Genomic DNA, 14301 nt, shown 5'->3' with positions numbered 1-14301 from the left:
AAATAAATTAATCAGAACAAGCAAAACACAGAGAAAAAGCCTGAAATAAAAGAGTGGTGGGAAAGGGGTAACCAGGACAGGGCAAGAGGGGACACAGACTCCACAAAAATCCCTTTTTCTGCCAGGAATAGGGTGGGAAAAGGACCCACAACCTTTCCTACACCCCAAAATCCCCCCAGAGGATAAAAAACCTGACCAAGCCCTCTTATCCCCATTTCCCCTGGATTTTTGGGGCAGTTTCACCCCCAAAAAGAGGGATTTTGGAGGCTCCTGGCGATGGATCTGAAAACTGGGAAGGAATTTCACGGCCGCTGTGAGTAAATCATCTCCGAGGCGTGAGAAAAGCGGGGAAACAAAAAACCAATAAAAACCATGGAATGTGAGTGGAAAATCCTTCGGAAATTCACTTCATTCCTTTGTTTTGATAATCGAGGAGGGGATGAATTATTTATGCCACGTTTTGCAACCTGCCAGGAAAACCTGCGGGAATCTCCTTCCTCTCCCTCGTGACACCTGAGAGGTGAAAATGAGGGAATTTTAGGGGGAAAAGAGAAAGGAGGAGGCCAAGGTGGCTCCTTTGGTTTTCCAGGGAGAACGGAGCTCTCCAATCCTCTCCTCGGGATTTTGGAGGGAAGGGGAAGGCCGGGGGTGCTCCCGGCTTGGGTTCCCAGCTGGAACCGTGAATTCCCAACTGGAATCGTGAATTCCCAACTGGAACCGTGAATTCCCAGCTGGAACCATGAATTCCCAACTGGGATCATGAATTCCCAACTGGAACCGTGAATCTCCAACTGGGATCATGAATCCCCAACTGGGATCATGAATTCCCAACTGGGATCGTGAATTCCCAGTTGGGATCATGAATCTCCAACTGGGATCGTGAATTCCCAGCTGGAACCGTGAATTCCCAACTGGGATCATGAATTCCCAACTGGAACCGTGAATTTCCAGCTGGGATCATGAATTCCCAGTTGGGATCATGAATCCCCAACTGGGATTGTGAATTCCCAACTGGGATCCTGAATTCCCAGCTGGGATCGTGAATCCCCAACTGGGATCGTGAATTCCCAGCTGGGATCATGAATCCCCAACTGGGATTGTGAATTCCCAACTGGGATCCTGAATTTCCAGCTGGGATCGTGAATTCCTGACTGGAATCATGAGTTCCCAAGCTTTGATCTTGGCCTCCCCTGCATGACCTCAGGGCTGGGACCTGCCCTGGGAACACCCAGGTTTCCCAAATTTTGGATGGAAGGGAGATAAAAGCTGGGAAAAGCTCCCAATTTTCACTCTCCTGAGCTATTTTTCCTGGGATGGGGCAGCCAAAAATTCCCTCAAATTCCAGGAATGTGACCCCATAGAGAATCCATCCTGCCTGAGCTCCCTGTGAGTGCTGATTCCCGGGATTCTGCAGGGAATTTTGTGGGATTTGGAGGGGAGGAGGAGCCCAGCGCCCACCTGAGCCCCTCGGGGGTGGGGACGGGGCTGGATTTGGGAGATTCCCGGGGGAAGGAGCGGGGCTTGGCAGGGGGGGAGGAGGAAGAGGAGGAGAAGGCAGGGAAGGCTCCATGGCCGTGTCCTTGAGAGTCCTTCGGAGGCTCTCGCGGCTCGGGAAGGGCTGAAAATCCCCGAGTGCTCCTGGATTTGATGGCCGGGACCGCGGGGAGGGACGGGGGGAGGGAGCAGGAGCGGGGGAAGGAGGGGACAGCGCCACAGCGTCCCCTGACAGGACCTGGGCACCTTTGGAGGGGACAGCGCCACACCCTGACAGGACCTGGGGACAGCGACGCACCCTGACAGGACCTGGGCACCTTTGGAGGGGACAGCGCCACACCCTGACAGGACCTGGGGACAGCCACGCACCCTGACAGGACCTGGGGACAGCGACGCACCCTGACAGGACCAGTTTGCAGCGGGAATTCGGCTCCCACATTTCCCAGTTTGCCGCGGGAATTCAGCTCCCACATTTCCCGTTTTGGGGCTGGAATTCAGCTCCTACATTTCCCATTTTGGGGCTGGGATGCAGCTCCCACATTTCCCAGTTTGCAGCAGGAATTCGGCTCCCACATTTCCCATTTTGGGGCTGGGATGCAGCTCCAACATTTCCCAGTTTGCAGCAGGAATTCAGCTCCCACATTTCCCAGTTTGGGGCTGGGATGCAGCTCCCACATTTCCCAGTTTGGGGCTGGGATTTATCTCCCACATTTCCCAGTTTGGGGCTGGGATGCAGCTCCCACATTTCCCAGTTTGGGGCTGGGATGCAGCTCCCACATTTCCCAGCTTTTCGCTGTTCCCGGATCACTGAACTCCTCCTCTGCCTCCGCAATCAGAACATTTCAGCAGCGAGAGAACAACACAAACAACCCCGAAGTGTTTTTGTCCCCCTCCTTTCCCTTCTCTTCCTTTTCCTCCCACCCTCTCCATCATCTGCTGGAGATGAATCTCCAAAAAAAAAAATCTTTAAAAAATTGAGAAAAAACCCAAACCCCATCATTTGCATGGATTCTGAAAGTGGAAAGCGAGCGGGGGGAGGGATAAAATAAAAATAAAATAAAACCAGCTGACAGCAAAGTTTCATTGTCCCTGAGCTGTGATCGGGGAGGGCTCAGCCTGAAGAGCCCTCGAGTCCTGCAGCACCTGCAGCTGGCACGGGGAGGGAGGGGAGGGCGGGGAGGGAGGGGAGGGAGGGGAGGGAGGGGAAGGGAGGGGAAGGGAGGGGAAGGGAGGGGAAGGGAGGGGTCTCAGAGCACTGAGAATCCTCCTGGGGACAGATTTGGGATGTCCCCAAAGCCTGGAGGGGATGGGGGTGCTGGCTTGGGGGGTGAGAGCCCCGATTTGGGGGTTTGGAATGGGAGAATCCCACAGAGTTTGGGGAAAGGGCCTCAGCTCTTCATCCTGGGGAGCTCGAGTTTTGTGGGATCATGGAATTTCATGGGGTCACAGAATGATTAGCGCTGCAAGGACCTGGAGGATCCTTTCATCCCAGCCCTGTGGGATCCTCTCATCCCAGCCCTGTGGGATCCTCTCATCCCAGCTGTGGCCATTCCCTCTCCTCCCGTCCCTTGGGATCACAGCCCAGCCCCTCTGGCCGTCCCCTCCTATCAGGGACCTCAGAAGGTGCCTCCTGATCCCCCTTTTCTCCAGGACCAACATTCCCAGCTCCCTCAGTGGCTCGAAACCTTTCCCTGTCCCTTGGGACCAGAGCCTGATGTCCCCTCCTGTCCGCTCCTGTCAGGGACCTCCGAAGGTCCCTCCTGATCCCTTTTTTCTCCAGGATGAACATTCCCACTCCCTCAGGAGCTCCCGCCCCTTCCCAGGATCACTCCCACATCCTGTCACAGGGACAGGGACAGGGACGGTGCCAGCCCGGCCCTGTGCCCTCCCCGCCAGCCCCGGGCCCTCGCTGCCATGGGACGCGGCTGCCACGTGTCGCCGCTGTCCCCAGGGCGCGGGGATCGATGGCCACAATCGATGGCTCTGATTAAACCCTGCCCTGATGGCGCTGCCCCGCCGAGGTGGCCCCTGGGGACCGCGGGTGACACTCCGGGGCCAAGGGCACCCCGCTGCCACGGGAAGGGTGGGAATGGGGGCATTTTGGGGAAATTTGGGGGGAATTTTGGGGAAATTTGGAGAGGGGAAGGGAAGGGAAGGGAAGGGAAGGGAAGGGAAGGGAAGGGAAGGGAAGGGAAGGGAAGGGAAGGGAAGGGAAGGGAAGGGAAGGGAAGGGAAGGGAAGGGAAGGGAAGGGAAGGGAAGGGAAGGGAAGGGAAGGGAAGGGAAGGGAAGGGAAGGGAAGGGAAGGGAAGGGAAGGGAAGGGAAGGGACCGTGTGAGGGGACAGAGGTGCCACCCTCACCAGGGTGTCACGCCAGCATGGATGGGGCCCCAGGCTCACCCGCAGCCCGGCAGGGAGGCACCTTTATCCCCCTTTTCCTAAAGGGAAAACCACATTTTGGGGGGAAATATGCGTTTTTCCTGAGTGGGGGGCAGAGCTGAGCCTGGCACCGACACCCACACCCCACCAGTGCCCCACAGCTCCCAGTCAGTGCCAGTCCCCAGCCAGGGCTGGCCCCACCCTCCCCTGTCCCAGGAGGGGCACCAGCACCCCCAGACCGTGACCAGGACATTCCATAAAAACCAACACTTCCAAAAAAAAAAGGGTGGGCATCCGTCCCTGCCCATCCCACCCTGCTGGGAGGGGACAAAGCCCGCAGCTCCTTCTGCACAAAGCCACCCAAACCCGCTGCGACCGCCCTGCCATGGCCGGGGACCCCTCTATGCCCCCCCCGAGGGGTCCCAGTCCCGCCCAGCGGCTCCCAGTGGGGAGGGGGCTCCTGCCGGGGGCACCGAGCCCTTCCCGGGGTGGCTGAGCGTTGCCGGGGGCAGCCTGGTGGGAGATAATTAACGCGTTGGAAATGAATTCCTCATTAAAACCCGGCAGCAGCCGCCGCTGGGGCTGGAACAGCCCCGGGGCTGCGCTGCCCTGAACCCCGCGTGGGTTTGGGGGGGACAGGAGGGGCCTTGAAGCGCCCCCCCCGCCCCTTTTGCCAGCGCTGGGAAATCCTTTGGGCATTCAGAGGGGCTGGGGAGCACCTGCACCCCCAGGATGGGGACAGGGAAGCACCTGCACCCCCAGGATGGGGATTGGGAAGCACCTGCATCCCAAAGATGGGGATTGGGAAGCACCTGCACCCCAAAGATGGGGACAGGGAAGCGCCTGAACCCTCGGGATGGTGCCTGCACCCCCAAAAGGGGTGGCTGGGGAGCACCGGCACCCCCGGAACGCGGGGCTGGGGCGTTGGGGTCCCCGGGAAGGGCTGAACGCCCCTCCCGGTGCGGGCCCCCTCCCCTGAGGTGTGACCCCCGTGTCACCCCTGGGGGGCCGGGAAGGGGCGCAGCTCCGAGGGCGCCGCCGCCCGTTCCGGCCGTGCTTCCCCCGCTCCCAGCCCCGCTGCCCGGGAGCTCGGTGCCCGCCGGGGGGTGCCAGGCTGGGGGGGCACGGCGGCATCGCCGCTCGCCAGCCCCGGTGCCACGGCGAGAACAAAGAGAGCGGAGGGAGCGCGGAGCTGCCCGCGGCCAGCGCAGACAAAGGGACCCCCGCCCGTGTCGCTGTCACCTCCGCGGGGCTGGCGCGGGGCAGGGCGGCACCCGGACCCCGCGGAGGCTCCGCCAGCTCGGGACTGGCCACCTCCGGAGTTATTTTAAGTTTCCCTCCGCGCCTCCTCCCCCCACGCCCCAGCCCAGCCCGGGATGAGCCAGATTTATTTATTTATATATATTTTTAATGATTTTTTTTTTCCTCCCGTGCTGCGAGGATGCTGAAAATGTCGCCCCAGGGGCCACCCGGTGGCTCGCGCTGGCCTTTGTGTCTCGGCAGAGGCAGCGAGGAGAAACAGCGAACGCAGCAGGTGAGGGCGAGCCCGCGGCTCCCTCCGCGCCCAGCTGGGGACAGATCCCGAGCCCGGCCTCTCCCAGCAGGGCTCGGCCACCAAAACATCCCGGTTAAATCCCGGCCAGGGCGGCTGGAGCGGCCATCGGCACGAACCCGCCCCCTCCGAGCGCCCCCAGAGCCCGCAGCGCTCCCCATCTCCGGTGGGGCAACAACGCCCCCCAAAAAGCGGCCCCGCCGCCAGCACCGACCCCACAACCGCGGCCCTGCCGTCCCCGGAGGGGCGGGGGGGTCACCGCGTCCCGGCGCTCGTCACACGCCCCTCCGGAGCGCCACAGCCCCGCCACAGCTGGGCGGCCACCAAAACTCCGGCAGCGTTTTGTGCCCCCCTCACCGCACCCCGAGCATCCCCGAGAAAAGCAGGGCTGGGGAGGAGGGAGGAAAGGGAGGCAAAAAAACCACACAAATAAAAAAAAAATACCTGCTACTTAAGAATGGATGCACATAGTGAGAGTGACATGCCTTGAGAGGGTGTATTCCCCATTGCTGCTCGCCGAGGCTGTTGCTGCGCTTTTGGGGGTTTTGGGGCGGCTTTTCCTCTATTTTTATTTTTCCTCCTCTCCTTTCCTGCGGGGAGAAGGGGCTGCAGGCCCGGCCGAGCTCGGCAGCAGCGGCGGCGGCGGCGGCGGCGGCGGGGAGTGGGCGCGGGGAGCGCGCCGGGAGCGCGCCCGGCTGCGCGTGGGAGAGCGCGCGGCCCCGCGAGGTACAAAAGGGAGCGAGCGAGCGAGCGAACGAACGAACGAACGGCAAAAACACATTAGCTCATGATGGATCCGCGCGGGGAGGGGGGCACGGCTGCCCCCGGCCCCGCGCTGCCTCTTAAAGGCCTCTCCCTCTCCCTCTTAAAAGGTTTTTTTTTTTTTCCTGGTGTTGCTGTTTTGGGTTTTTTTCCCCCTTCTCCGCTGATTTGCCGGCAGCGCTGGCACGCGCGCGTCGCTGTCGCCGGGTGACAGCGGGGACCCGCGGGAGCGCGCACGGGGAGGGAGGCAGGGAGGGAGGGAGGGAGGGAGGAGCCGTCCCCGGAGGTTTGGGGTCGCCGGGGGGGTGAGGGGGGGACGGGGATGTTGTTGGTGGGGTCACCTGGGCTGGCGTGGGGTGGGGACAGCGCTTGGGCATGTCCCCAGTGAGGGAGGGGTGGCTTTTTGGGGGAAAAGAGGGGATTTGAGGTGTGAGCGCACCTGGGCAGGTGGGAGGGGCAGGGCGCGGCTGGGGATGGGCAACGGTGGCACCGGGGACAGCGGGTGCCAGCCGGGACAGCGGTGACCGAGTGCGGTGGGGACACCGTGATGGGGGCTCGGGCTCTGCCTGGCAGCGCCCATTGCCTTGGGGACATACCCAGTGTCACCCAATGTCACCCACCACGGTGGGGACACACCCAGTGTCACCCAGTGTCACCCACACGGCAGGGACACACCCAGTGTCACCCACACGGCGGGGACACACCCAGTGTCACCCAGTGTCACCCACCACGGTGGGGACACACCCAGTGTCACCCAGTGTCACCCAGTGTCACCCACCACGGCGGGGACACACCCAGTGTCACCCAGTGTCACCCAGTGTCACCCACCACGGCGGGGACACACCCAGTGTCACCCAGTGTCACCCACACGGCGGGGACACACCCAGTGTCACCCAGTGTCACCCAGTGTCACCCAGTGTCACCCACCACGGCGGGGACACACCCAGTGTCACCCAGTGTCACCCACACGGCGGGGACACACCCAGTGTCACCCAGTGTCACCCAGTGTCACCCACACGGCGGGGACACACCCAGTGTCACCCAGTGTCACCCACCACGGTGGGGACACACCCAGTGTCACCCAGTGTCACCCAGTGTCACCCACACGGCGGGGACACACCCAGTGTCACCCAGTGTCACCCACACGGCGGGGACACAGCCACGGGGGGCTCGGCCCTTGATGCCACCAAGGCGGGCACACGGTGACAGGGGCTCAGCCTCTGCCCGGCAGTGCCCATTGCCTTGGGGACACACCCGGTGCCGCCCACCCAGTGGGGCCCCAGCCCTGGGGGCTCGGGGGGTGGTGAGGGGGGTGGGGAGGGGTCACAGAGGAGCCGGGGGGGAGGGGCGGGGTCAGGGCAGGGTCAGGAGCCCCCCCGCAGCCCCCCCGCCCCCATGGCTGCATTAACGGCAGAGCCGCCCCCGGGGCTCCATTATGGGATCGTGCAGGGACCGGGGCCTTTTCCGGCCCAGCGCGTCCCCATGGAGCCACAGCCAGCCGGGGGGGACACGGGGGGGACACGGGGGGGGCCAGGGCTGGCACGGGGACAGCACCCGCTGCAATGTGTCCCCGTGTCCCTGCCCTGCGATGGGCACGGGCGGCTCCTCCTGTGATCCTGGGTGACCCCACAGCCTCCCAGTGCCACCCCACAGCCTCCCAGTGCCACCCCACAGCCTCCCAGTGCCACCCCATCATCTCCCAGTGCCACCCCAGAGCCTCCCAGTGCCACCCCATCATCTCCCAGTGCCACCCCAGAGCCTCCCAGTGCCACCCCATCATCTCCCAGTGCCACCCCACAGCCTCCCAGTGCCACCCCATCATCTCCCAGTGCCACCCCATCATCTCCCAGTGCTGCCCCTGTCCTGATGTGGAGATAAAATTCCACCCCCTGGCATTAAAAACCCCTCATCAGCCCCAGATCCTGCCCTCCTGGAGCTGCCACTGGGGAATTTGGGGCCTCCTGGTGCCAGGGGCCATCCCTAATCCCACATCCCATCCCACCCCCCAGAGATCCATCCCACGCCCCACGGATCCCTCCTCCATCCCATGGATCCACCCCACATCCCAAATCCCATATCCCAAATCCCACATCCCACCCCGCCATGGGTCCATCCCATATCCCACCCCCTCCATCCCCACCCCTCCCTGGCTCAGGGCTGTCCCAGGGCTGATCCTGGATCTCTCCCTGGATCCAGTGGGATTCCATCCCTGTGGAGGCAGCACTGGCCTGGAATCCCAAAACCAGGGGCACCAAATGCTGCCAAGGAGCAGATTTGGGGCGATTTTGGTATTTTTGGGGTGCACACAGGGCTGGGAAGTGCCACTCCAACAGCGCTGGGACATTCCCAGTGCCACCAGTGCCACTGAGAGCCCATCCACTGGGATTCCCGGGAATTTAGGGCTGCAATCCTGTCCATCCCACCCCAAACCCACAACTAGGAGAGGATTTCTGCTCCCCAGGCTCAGCCCTCCTCTCCCTCCTCGCCCTCCCTCTCCCGGGAGGAGTTCCCCGAGCCAATCCCGATCCTCTCCCGAGCTGTTCTCGCTGGGATTTTTGCCGCAGCTCCTCACGGATCCCTCCCACCGCCATCTGTCCCTCGGCAGCGGCTCCGTGTCCCCGCCGGGCCCGGCCCCGCGCCCCCGCTCCCGTTTTTACCGCTCCCAGTCACGCTCCGGCCCTCGCAGCCCATCCCGGGAATTCGCCTTTTCCAACCCCAAACCCGCCTGGAATCCTGCAGGAATGTTGGGATTATTCCCTTCCCAATCCCCTCAGTCTGTGGGGTCACCCCCCAGCCCCACTCCTGGGACTCTGTAGGGTCCTGCCTGCGATGCTGGATTGGGAATGAGCCTTTTCCATCCTCATATTCCCAAAATTCCTCACGTTCCTCAGCAGTATCTCCAAAATTCCTCCTAGTCCTTGCTCATATTCCCAAAATCCACCTGGAATGCTGGGAAAAGCGAGGACATTTCCCTCGCAATCCCCTAAATTTCTGGTGTCACCACCCAGCCCCGCTCCTGGGAATCTCTGGGGTGCTGTGATGGTGGCAATGCCCTTATGGTGGCAGTGCCCCGATGGCGGCAGTGTCCTGATGGTGACAGTGCCCTGATGGTGGCAACACCCTGGTGGTGGCAGTGCCCTGGTGGTGGCAGTGCCCCTGTGGTGACAGTGCCCTGATGGTGGCAGTGCCCCTGTGGTGACAGTGCCCTGATGGTGACAGTGCCCCTGTAGTGGCAGTGCCCTGATGGTGGCAACACCCTGGTGGTGGCAGTGCCCTGGTGGTGGCAGTACCCCTGTGGTGACAGTGCCCTGATGGTGGCAGTGCCCTGATGGTGGCAGTGTCCTGGTGGTGGTGGCAGTGTCCTGATGGTGGTGGCAGCGTCCTGGTGGTGGCAGTGTCCTGGTGGTGGCAGTGTCCTGGTGGTGGTGGCAGCGTCCTGGTGGTGGCACCTCTGCGGTGATGGCAGTGCCCTGGTGGTGGCAGTGCCCCTGTAGTGGCAGTGTCCTGGTGGTGTCACTGCCCTGATGGTGGCAGTGTCCTGATGGTGACAGTGCCCTGGTGGTGACAGTGCCTTGATGGTGGCAGCTCTGCGGTGGTGGCAGTGCCCTGATGGTGGCAGTGTCCTGGTGGTGGCAGCTCTGCGGTGGTGGCAGCTCTGCGGTGGTGGCAGTGTCCTGGTGGTGACAGTGTCCTGGTGGTGGCAGTGCCCTGATGGTGGCAGTGCCCCTGTGGTGGCAGCTCTGCGTGCTCCGCAGTGTCCCCTCCCTGTCCCCTCCCTGTCCCCGCCGCTCCTGCTGCTTCCCTGCGGGCACCGGGAAGAGGGAAAATCTCCATGGCAACCGGGGACAGCCGGGACAGGGACCGGGAACCGGAGCCGCAGCTTTGGGTCCCCTGAGCCGGGCGCTGCCGTCCCTCGGGGGGGTGGCCTTGGCCTCAAATTCCCAAATTTCCTGGGAAATGGGGAATTTTTACGGCTTTTAACCCCCCCGAGGAGGAGGATGGGATGGGAGTGGTCCCAGATTTCCAGGTCACATTCCTGGGCTGGGATAAGGGGGAGGAATTATCCCTCAGCAGCAAAAATGCAGGATTTTCATCCCAAAATGTGGTGTGGGCAAGGAATTCTTGGAGCATGAGGGAGGAGGAAGAGGATGGACAGGAAAGGGGTGGAAAAGGGGAACAGGAGGACCAAATGTCCCTTTCCACCTCAGATTTGTCACCTCTCTGTGCTCCCTGTGACACTTTGATCCCTAAATCCCCACAGAATTCCATTATTTCCCTCTGCTCCATGGGGTTTTGGCCACTCCAGGGGTGGCCCCCAGAGTCTGAGAATTAACGGGGACAGATCCTGACCAGAAATGGAGACAGAACTGGCCCTAAATGGGGACAGATCTGGCCCTAAATGGGGACAAATCCTGGCCATTAATGGGGACAGAGCCGGGAAGGGACCCCAGCTGCTTCCCAGGGCTTTGGGATTCCTCCCGGCGGCCCTAAGAGGATTTTCCCGGGGGAAGGAGCAGCTTTGGGGGGGTGACCGAGATTTCCATGATCCCACATGAAATCCTGCCCTGACCCCAAACTGGGGCTGGCCATGCTGGGCTCAATCCCTCCTTTCCTCTGCTTCCCAGGATTCCCCCAGTAACAGGCGGGAATTGTGGGATCGGCCATGGAACAGATCCCCCCAAAAACCCTGAAACGGCCTCGGGACATTTTGGGAAAGGCCAAAAGGTTGAAAAGTGCACCTGGGACACCCCTGTGACAGCAGGGACAGCGACAAGGACACGGCAGGGACGCGGGAATGGCTTCAATTCAGGGGTCACCCCCATTCCCAGGGGCTTGGGGAGCAGAAATTCCTGGAAGATTCCAGGGGCTTTTCCAGATGCTCAGGAGGAAGAGTTTTATGGGAATAAAAGAGAATTTATCAGAAATTTATGGGAATTGTATGGGAATAAAATTTCCCTGCTGTGGGAATTGTTGGTGCATGATATAGGAGGAAGAGGATGGACAGGAATGGGGTCAGCAGGGTCAAATGTCCCTTTCCACCCCGAATTTGTCACCTTTTTGTGCTCCGTGTGACACTTTGATCCCTAAATCCCCTCAGAATTCCACGATTTCCTGGGCACAGCTCCATGGGACCTCTGGCCACTGCAGGGGTTGTCCCAGGAGGGATGAGGGGGGTGACAGCTCCTGGGGACAGGGAGAGAGGGGAAAACACCGCGGGTTTGTGGGGTTTGTGCTGGGAGGAGGAGGAGGAGGAGGAAGGGCAGCAGAGAGGAGGAAAAGCATCCCGGGAAGAGCCACAATCCCAGAGTGGGGACAAAACAGCGGGAACAGGGACAGGGTGGGACAGGGACAGGGATGGGACAGGGACAGGGATGGGACAGGGATGGGACAGGGACAGGGACAGGGACAGGGATGGGACAGGGACAGGGAGAGGGACAGGAACAGGGACAGGGATGGGACAGGGATGGGACAGGGACAGGGATGGGACAGGGACAGGGATGGGACAGGGACAGGAACAGGGACAGGAACAGGGACAGGGACAGGGACAGGGATGGGACAGGGATGGGGGTGGGACAGGGACAGGGTGGGACAGGAACAGGGACAGGGTGGGACAGGGATGGGACAGGGACAGGGACAGGGACAGGGACAGGGACAGGGACAGGGATGGGACAGGGACAGGGACAGGGACAGGGACAGGGACAGGGACAGGGACAGGGATGGGACAGGGACAGGGCCAGCTCTGGAACTGTGGGAGATGGGAGCTGGATGGGGAAGTGAGAAGGGTCTGGGGATTTTCCGTGCCCAGCCGAGGCGGGGATGTGCAGCTCGAGCCGCGCCGGGAGGAGGGAGCTGAGTCATGGCTCACACCTCGCTGCCGGAAAAAGGGGGAAAAAGGGAAAAAAATGGAAAAAAGAGGAGGATGGGGCGCTAGGGCCGGGATGAAGTGTTCCTCGCCGCGGCTGAGGGCCCGGGCTGGCGCCGGGACACGGCGCTGAGGCCACCCCGGGTCGCCCTGGGGACAGCGACAGAGCGGGACCCGCCACAGCTGGGGCTCGGAGCCCTACCGGCCCTGGGATCCCTCCTGGCCCTGGGATCCCTCCTAAATTTTGTGGGATTGGGGTTTTTAAGGCACATTTGGGTTCCAGCTGCAGCCGGGAGCGGAGCAGAGCCCGGGGTGGGCTGAGGCTCCTTCCTGCAGCTCCCCGAAATTCCATCCTGGGAAGGAACCAGCTCCAGGCTGGATTTGGGAGAGCGCTGAGGACAAACAGAGGGCGCTGATCCCTCTGCCCGCGCTGAGTCACCAAGGCAAATTTCAGAAGGGTAAAAGGGGGATGAAGAACCGGGGAAAAAAGGATGGAAGGGGAGAGATGAAGGCGGGGAGAGCCGGCCCCAGCCCCAGGAGAGCGGCGGGGCCGCGGCATCGCCCGGCGTTGCCATGGAGACGCAATTTGGAGCTCTGGCGCTCCTCGCGATCCTCGCTCCCCCTCTCGGCTGAATTCCCGGGTTTTACTCCTGGTTTTTATTCTCGGTTTTTATTCCTGGATTTTATTCCTGGGTTTTATTTTTCGTTTTTATTCCTGGTTTTTATTCCTCGTTTTTATTCCGTGTTTGCAGCCCAGGGGACCGATCCGAGTTTGGGGTCCGGGGCGGGGCAGGGACGGGTTTGGGGTGATCGGGATCCCCCTCAGGATCGGCCACCCTGGAGGGGCAGTGTGGGGCCTGGATGAGGATTTTCCAGGATTTTCCAGGATTTTCCAGGATTCTCCAGGATTTTCCCCTCTGTATTCTGTGCCCGAGGGTCCCTCTGGGTCCAGCTCCCGGCTCCTTCCAAGGGGATCCAGCGGCAAATCCTGGGATTGGGAACGGGGCGGGAGAGACCCCCAGGGTCACCCCCTTTCACTTCCGGGGTGAAAGGCTCCATGGATTCCCGAAATCCTGGAATTATTCCCTTGGAAAAGTCCCCCAGGACCCCCGAGCCCGACCCTTTCCTGGCCCCGTGTCCCCAGGTGCCACATCCTGAACATTCCCGGGAATTCTCCCTCCCCCGCTGCCTTTCCAGCGCCCTCCAGGGGAGGAATTATTCCTAAAATCCGACCTGAAGCTCCTCCGAGGAAAAATTCCCAAAGTTTTTTGGGAATTCCTGGAGCAGCCGGGCTGACATTGCCACCGTGTGGGGACAGGGCGGCAGCGCCGGGGAGCGGGAAAGTCCCAAATTCGGATTGTTTTAGGGTAAAAATAACCCCGGGATGATCCCTGGGACGGGATTTTATGGGTTTTTATGTCCCTTTCAACAAGAACAGATGGGCTTTTCCACACGATTCCCATATTTTTCCCCCAAAAGAGTGACTTTTCCACCGGATTGCCATATTTCCCTTAAAATGAGAGGCCTTTCCATAGGAGTTCAGGTTTTTCCCCAAAAGGAAGAGAATTTCCACTGAATTCCCTGGTTTCTCCCCCAAAGAGGGACATTTCCACAGCATTCCCGTATTTTCCCCCTAAAGTGAGACACCTTTTCCCAGGATTCCCATCTTCCCCCCCAAAAGGAGAGACCTTTCCACAGGATTTCCAGGTTTTTCCCCAAAAAGAGGGATCTTCCCGCAGGATTCTCCTGTGTCACCTCAAAAGGAAAATGGGGAATTCAGGCAAGTCCAGGAATTTTGGGATGAATCTCCACTCCCCGAGCATTCTCCCTTTTTTTTTTTTTTGGTCCCCAATCCATCGATTTTTGGGATCAAAACCTTTCCAAGGCTTCCCATCCCAAGGGAATTCATGACCCTTTTAGGGCTGAGTCTCTCCAAACGCGATTTTCCCTTTTTTATCCCCAAAACCCCCATTCTGGACAACAAAACCCCTCCCCTCTCCCTTCCCACTCTTCCTGCTCTTCCCAAATTCCCGAAAACCCCAACTTTGCATTTCTGAGCGCTCCGGGGTGGGGCCGGGGTCGCTTTGGGGTCAGCGGGGTCGCCGCGGGTCACGGAGCAGCTGCTCCGCTCTCAATCCCCTGGAAAATCCCGGGAATTCGGGAGCATCCATTCACATCCCGAACAAACTCCTCAATCACCGGAAATACTTGGGAAGAAGTAAAAAAGAAAAGCCTAAAAAATGGGATTTTTT

At 60.8% G+C, this 14301-nt stretch overlaps 1 long non-coding RNA gene across 1 annotated transcript; it reads left to right on the top strand.

The window, feature by feature from the left end:
* The first annotated feature begins 3343 nt into the window (after nt 1-3343).
* On the top strand, nt 3344-5836 carry LOC143695785 (uncharacterized). Its single transcript, XR_013185322.1, has 3 exons — nt 3344-3577; nt 5313-5406; nt 5516-5836. It is a non-coding gene; the product is annotated as an uncharacterized LOC143695785 (long non-coding RNA).
* Nucleotides 5837-14301: the final 8465 nt, after the last annotated feature.

This window comes from Agelaius phoeniceus, chromosome 26 (assembly GCF_051311805.1).
Source record: "Agelaius phoeniceus isolate bAgePho1 chromosome 26, bAgePho1.hap1, whole genome shotgun sequence".
Classification (NCBI taxonomy): Eukaryota; Metazoa; Chordata; class Aves; order Passeriformes; family Icteridae; genus Agelaius; species Agelaius phoeniceus.
The sequence above is the reverse complement of the archived record's forward strand: the minus strand, read 5'-3'. Positions and strand labels throughout refer to the sequence as shown.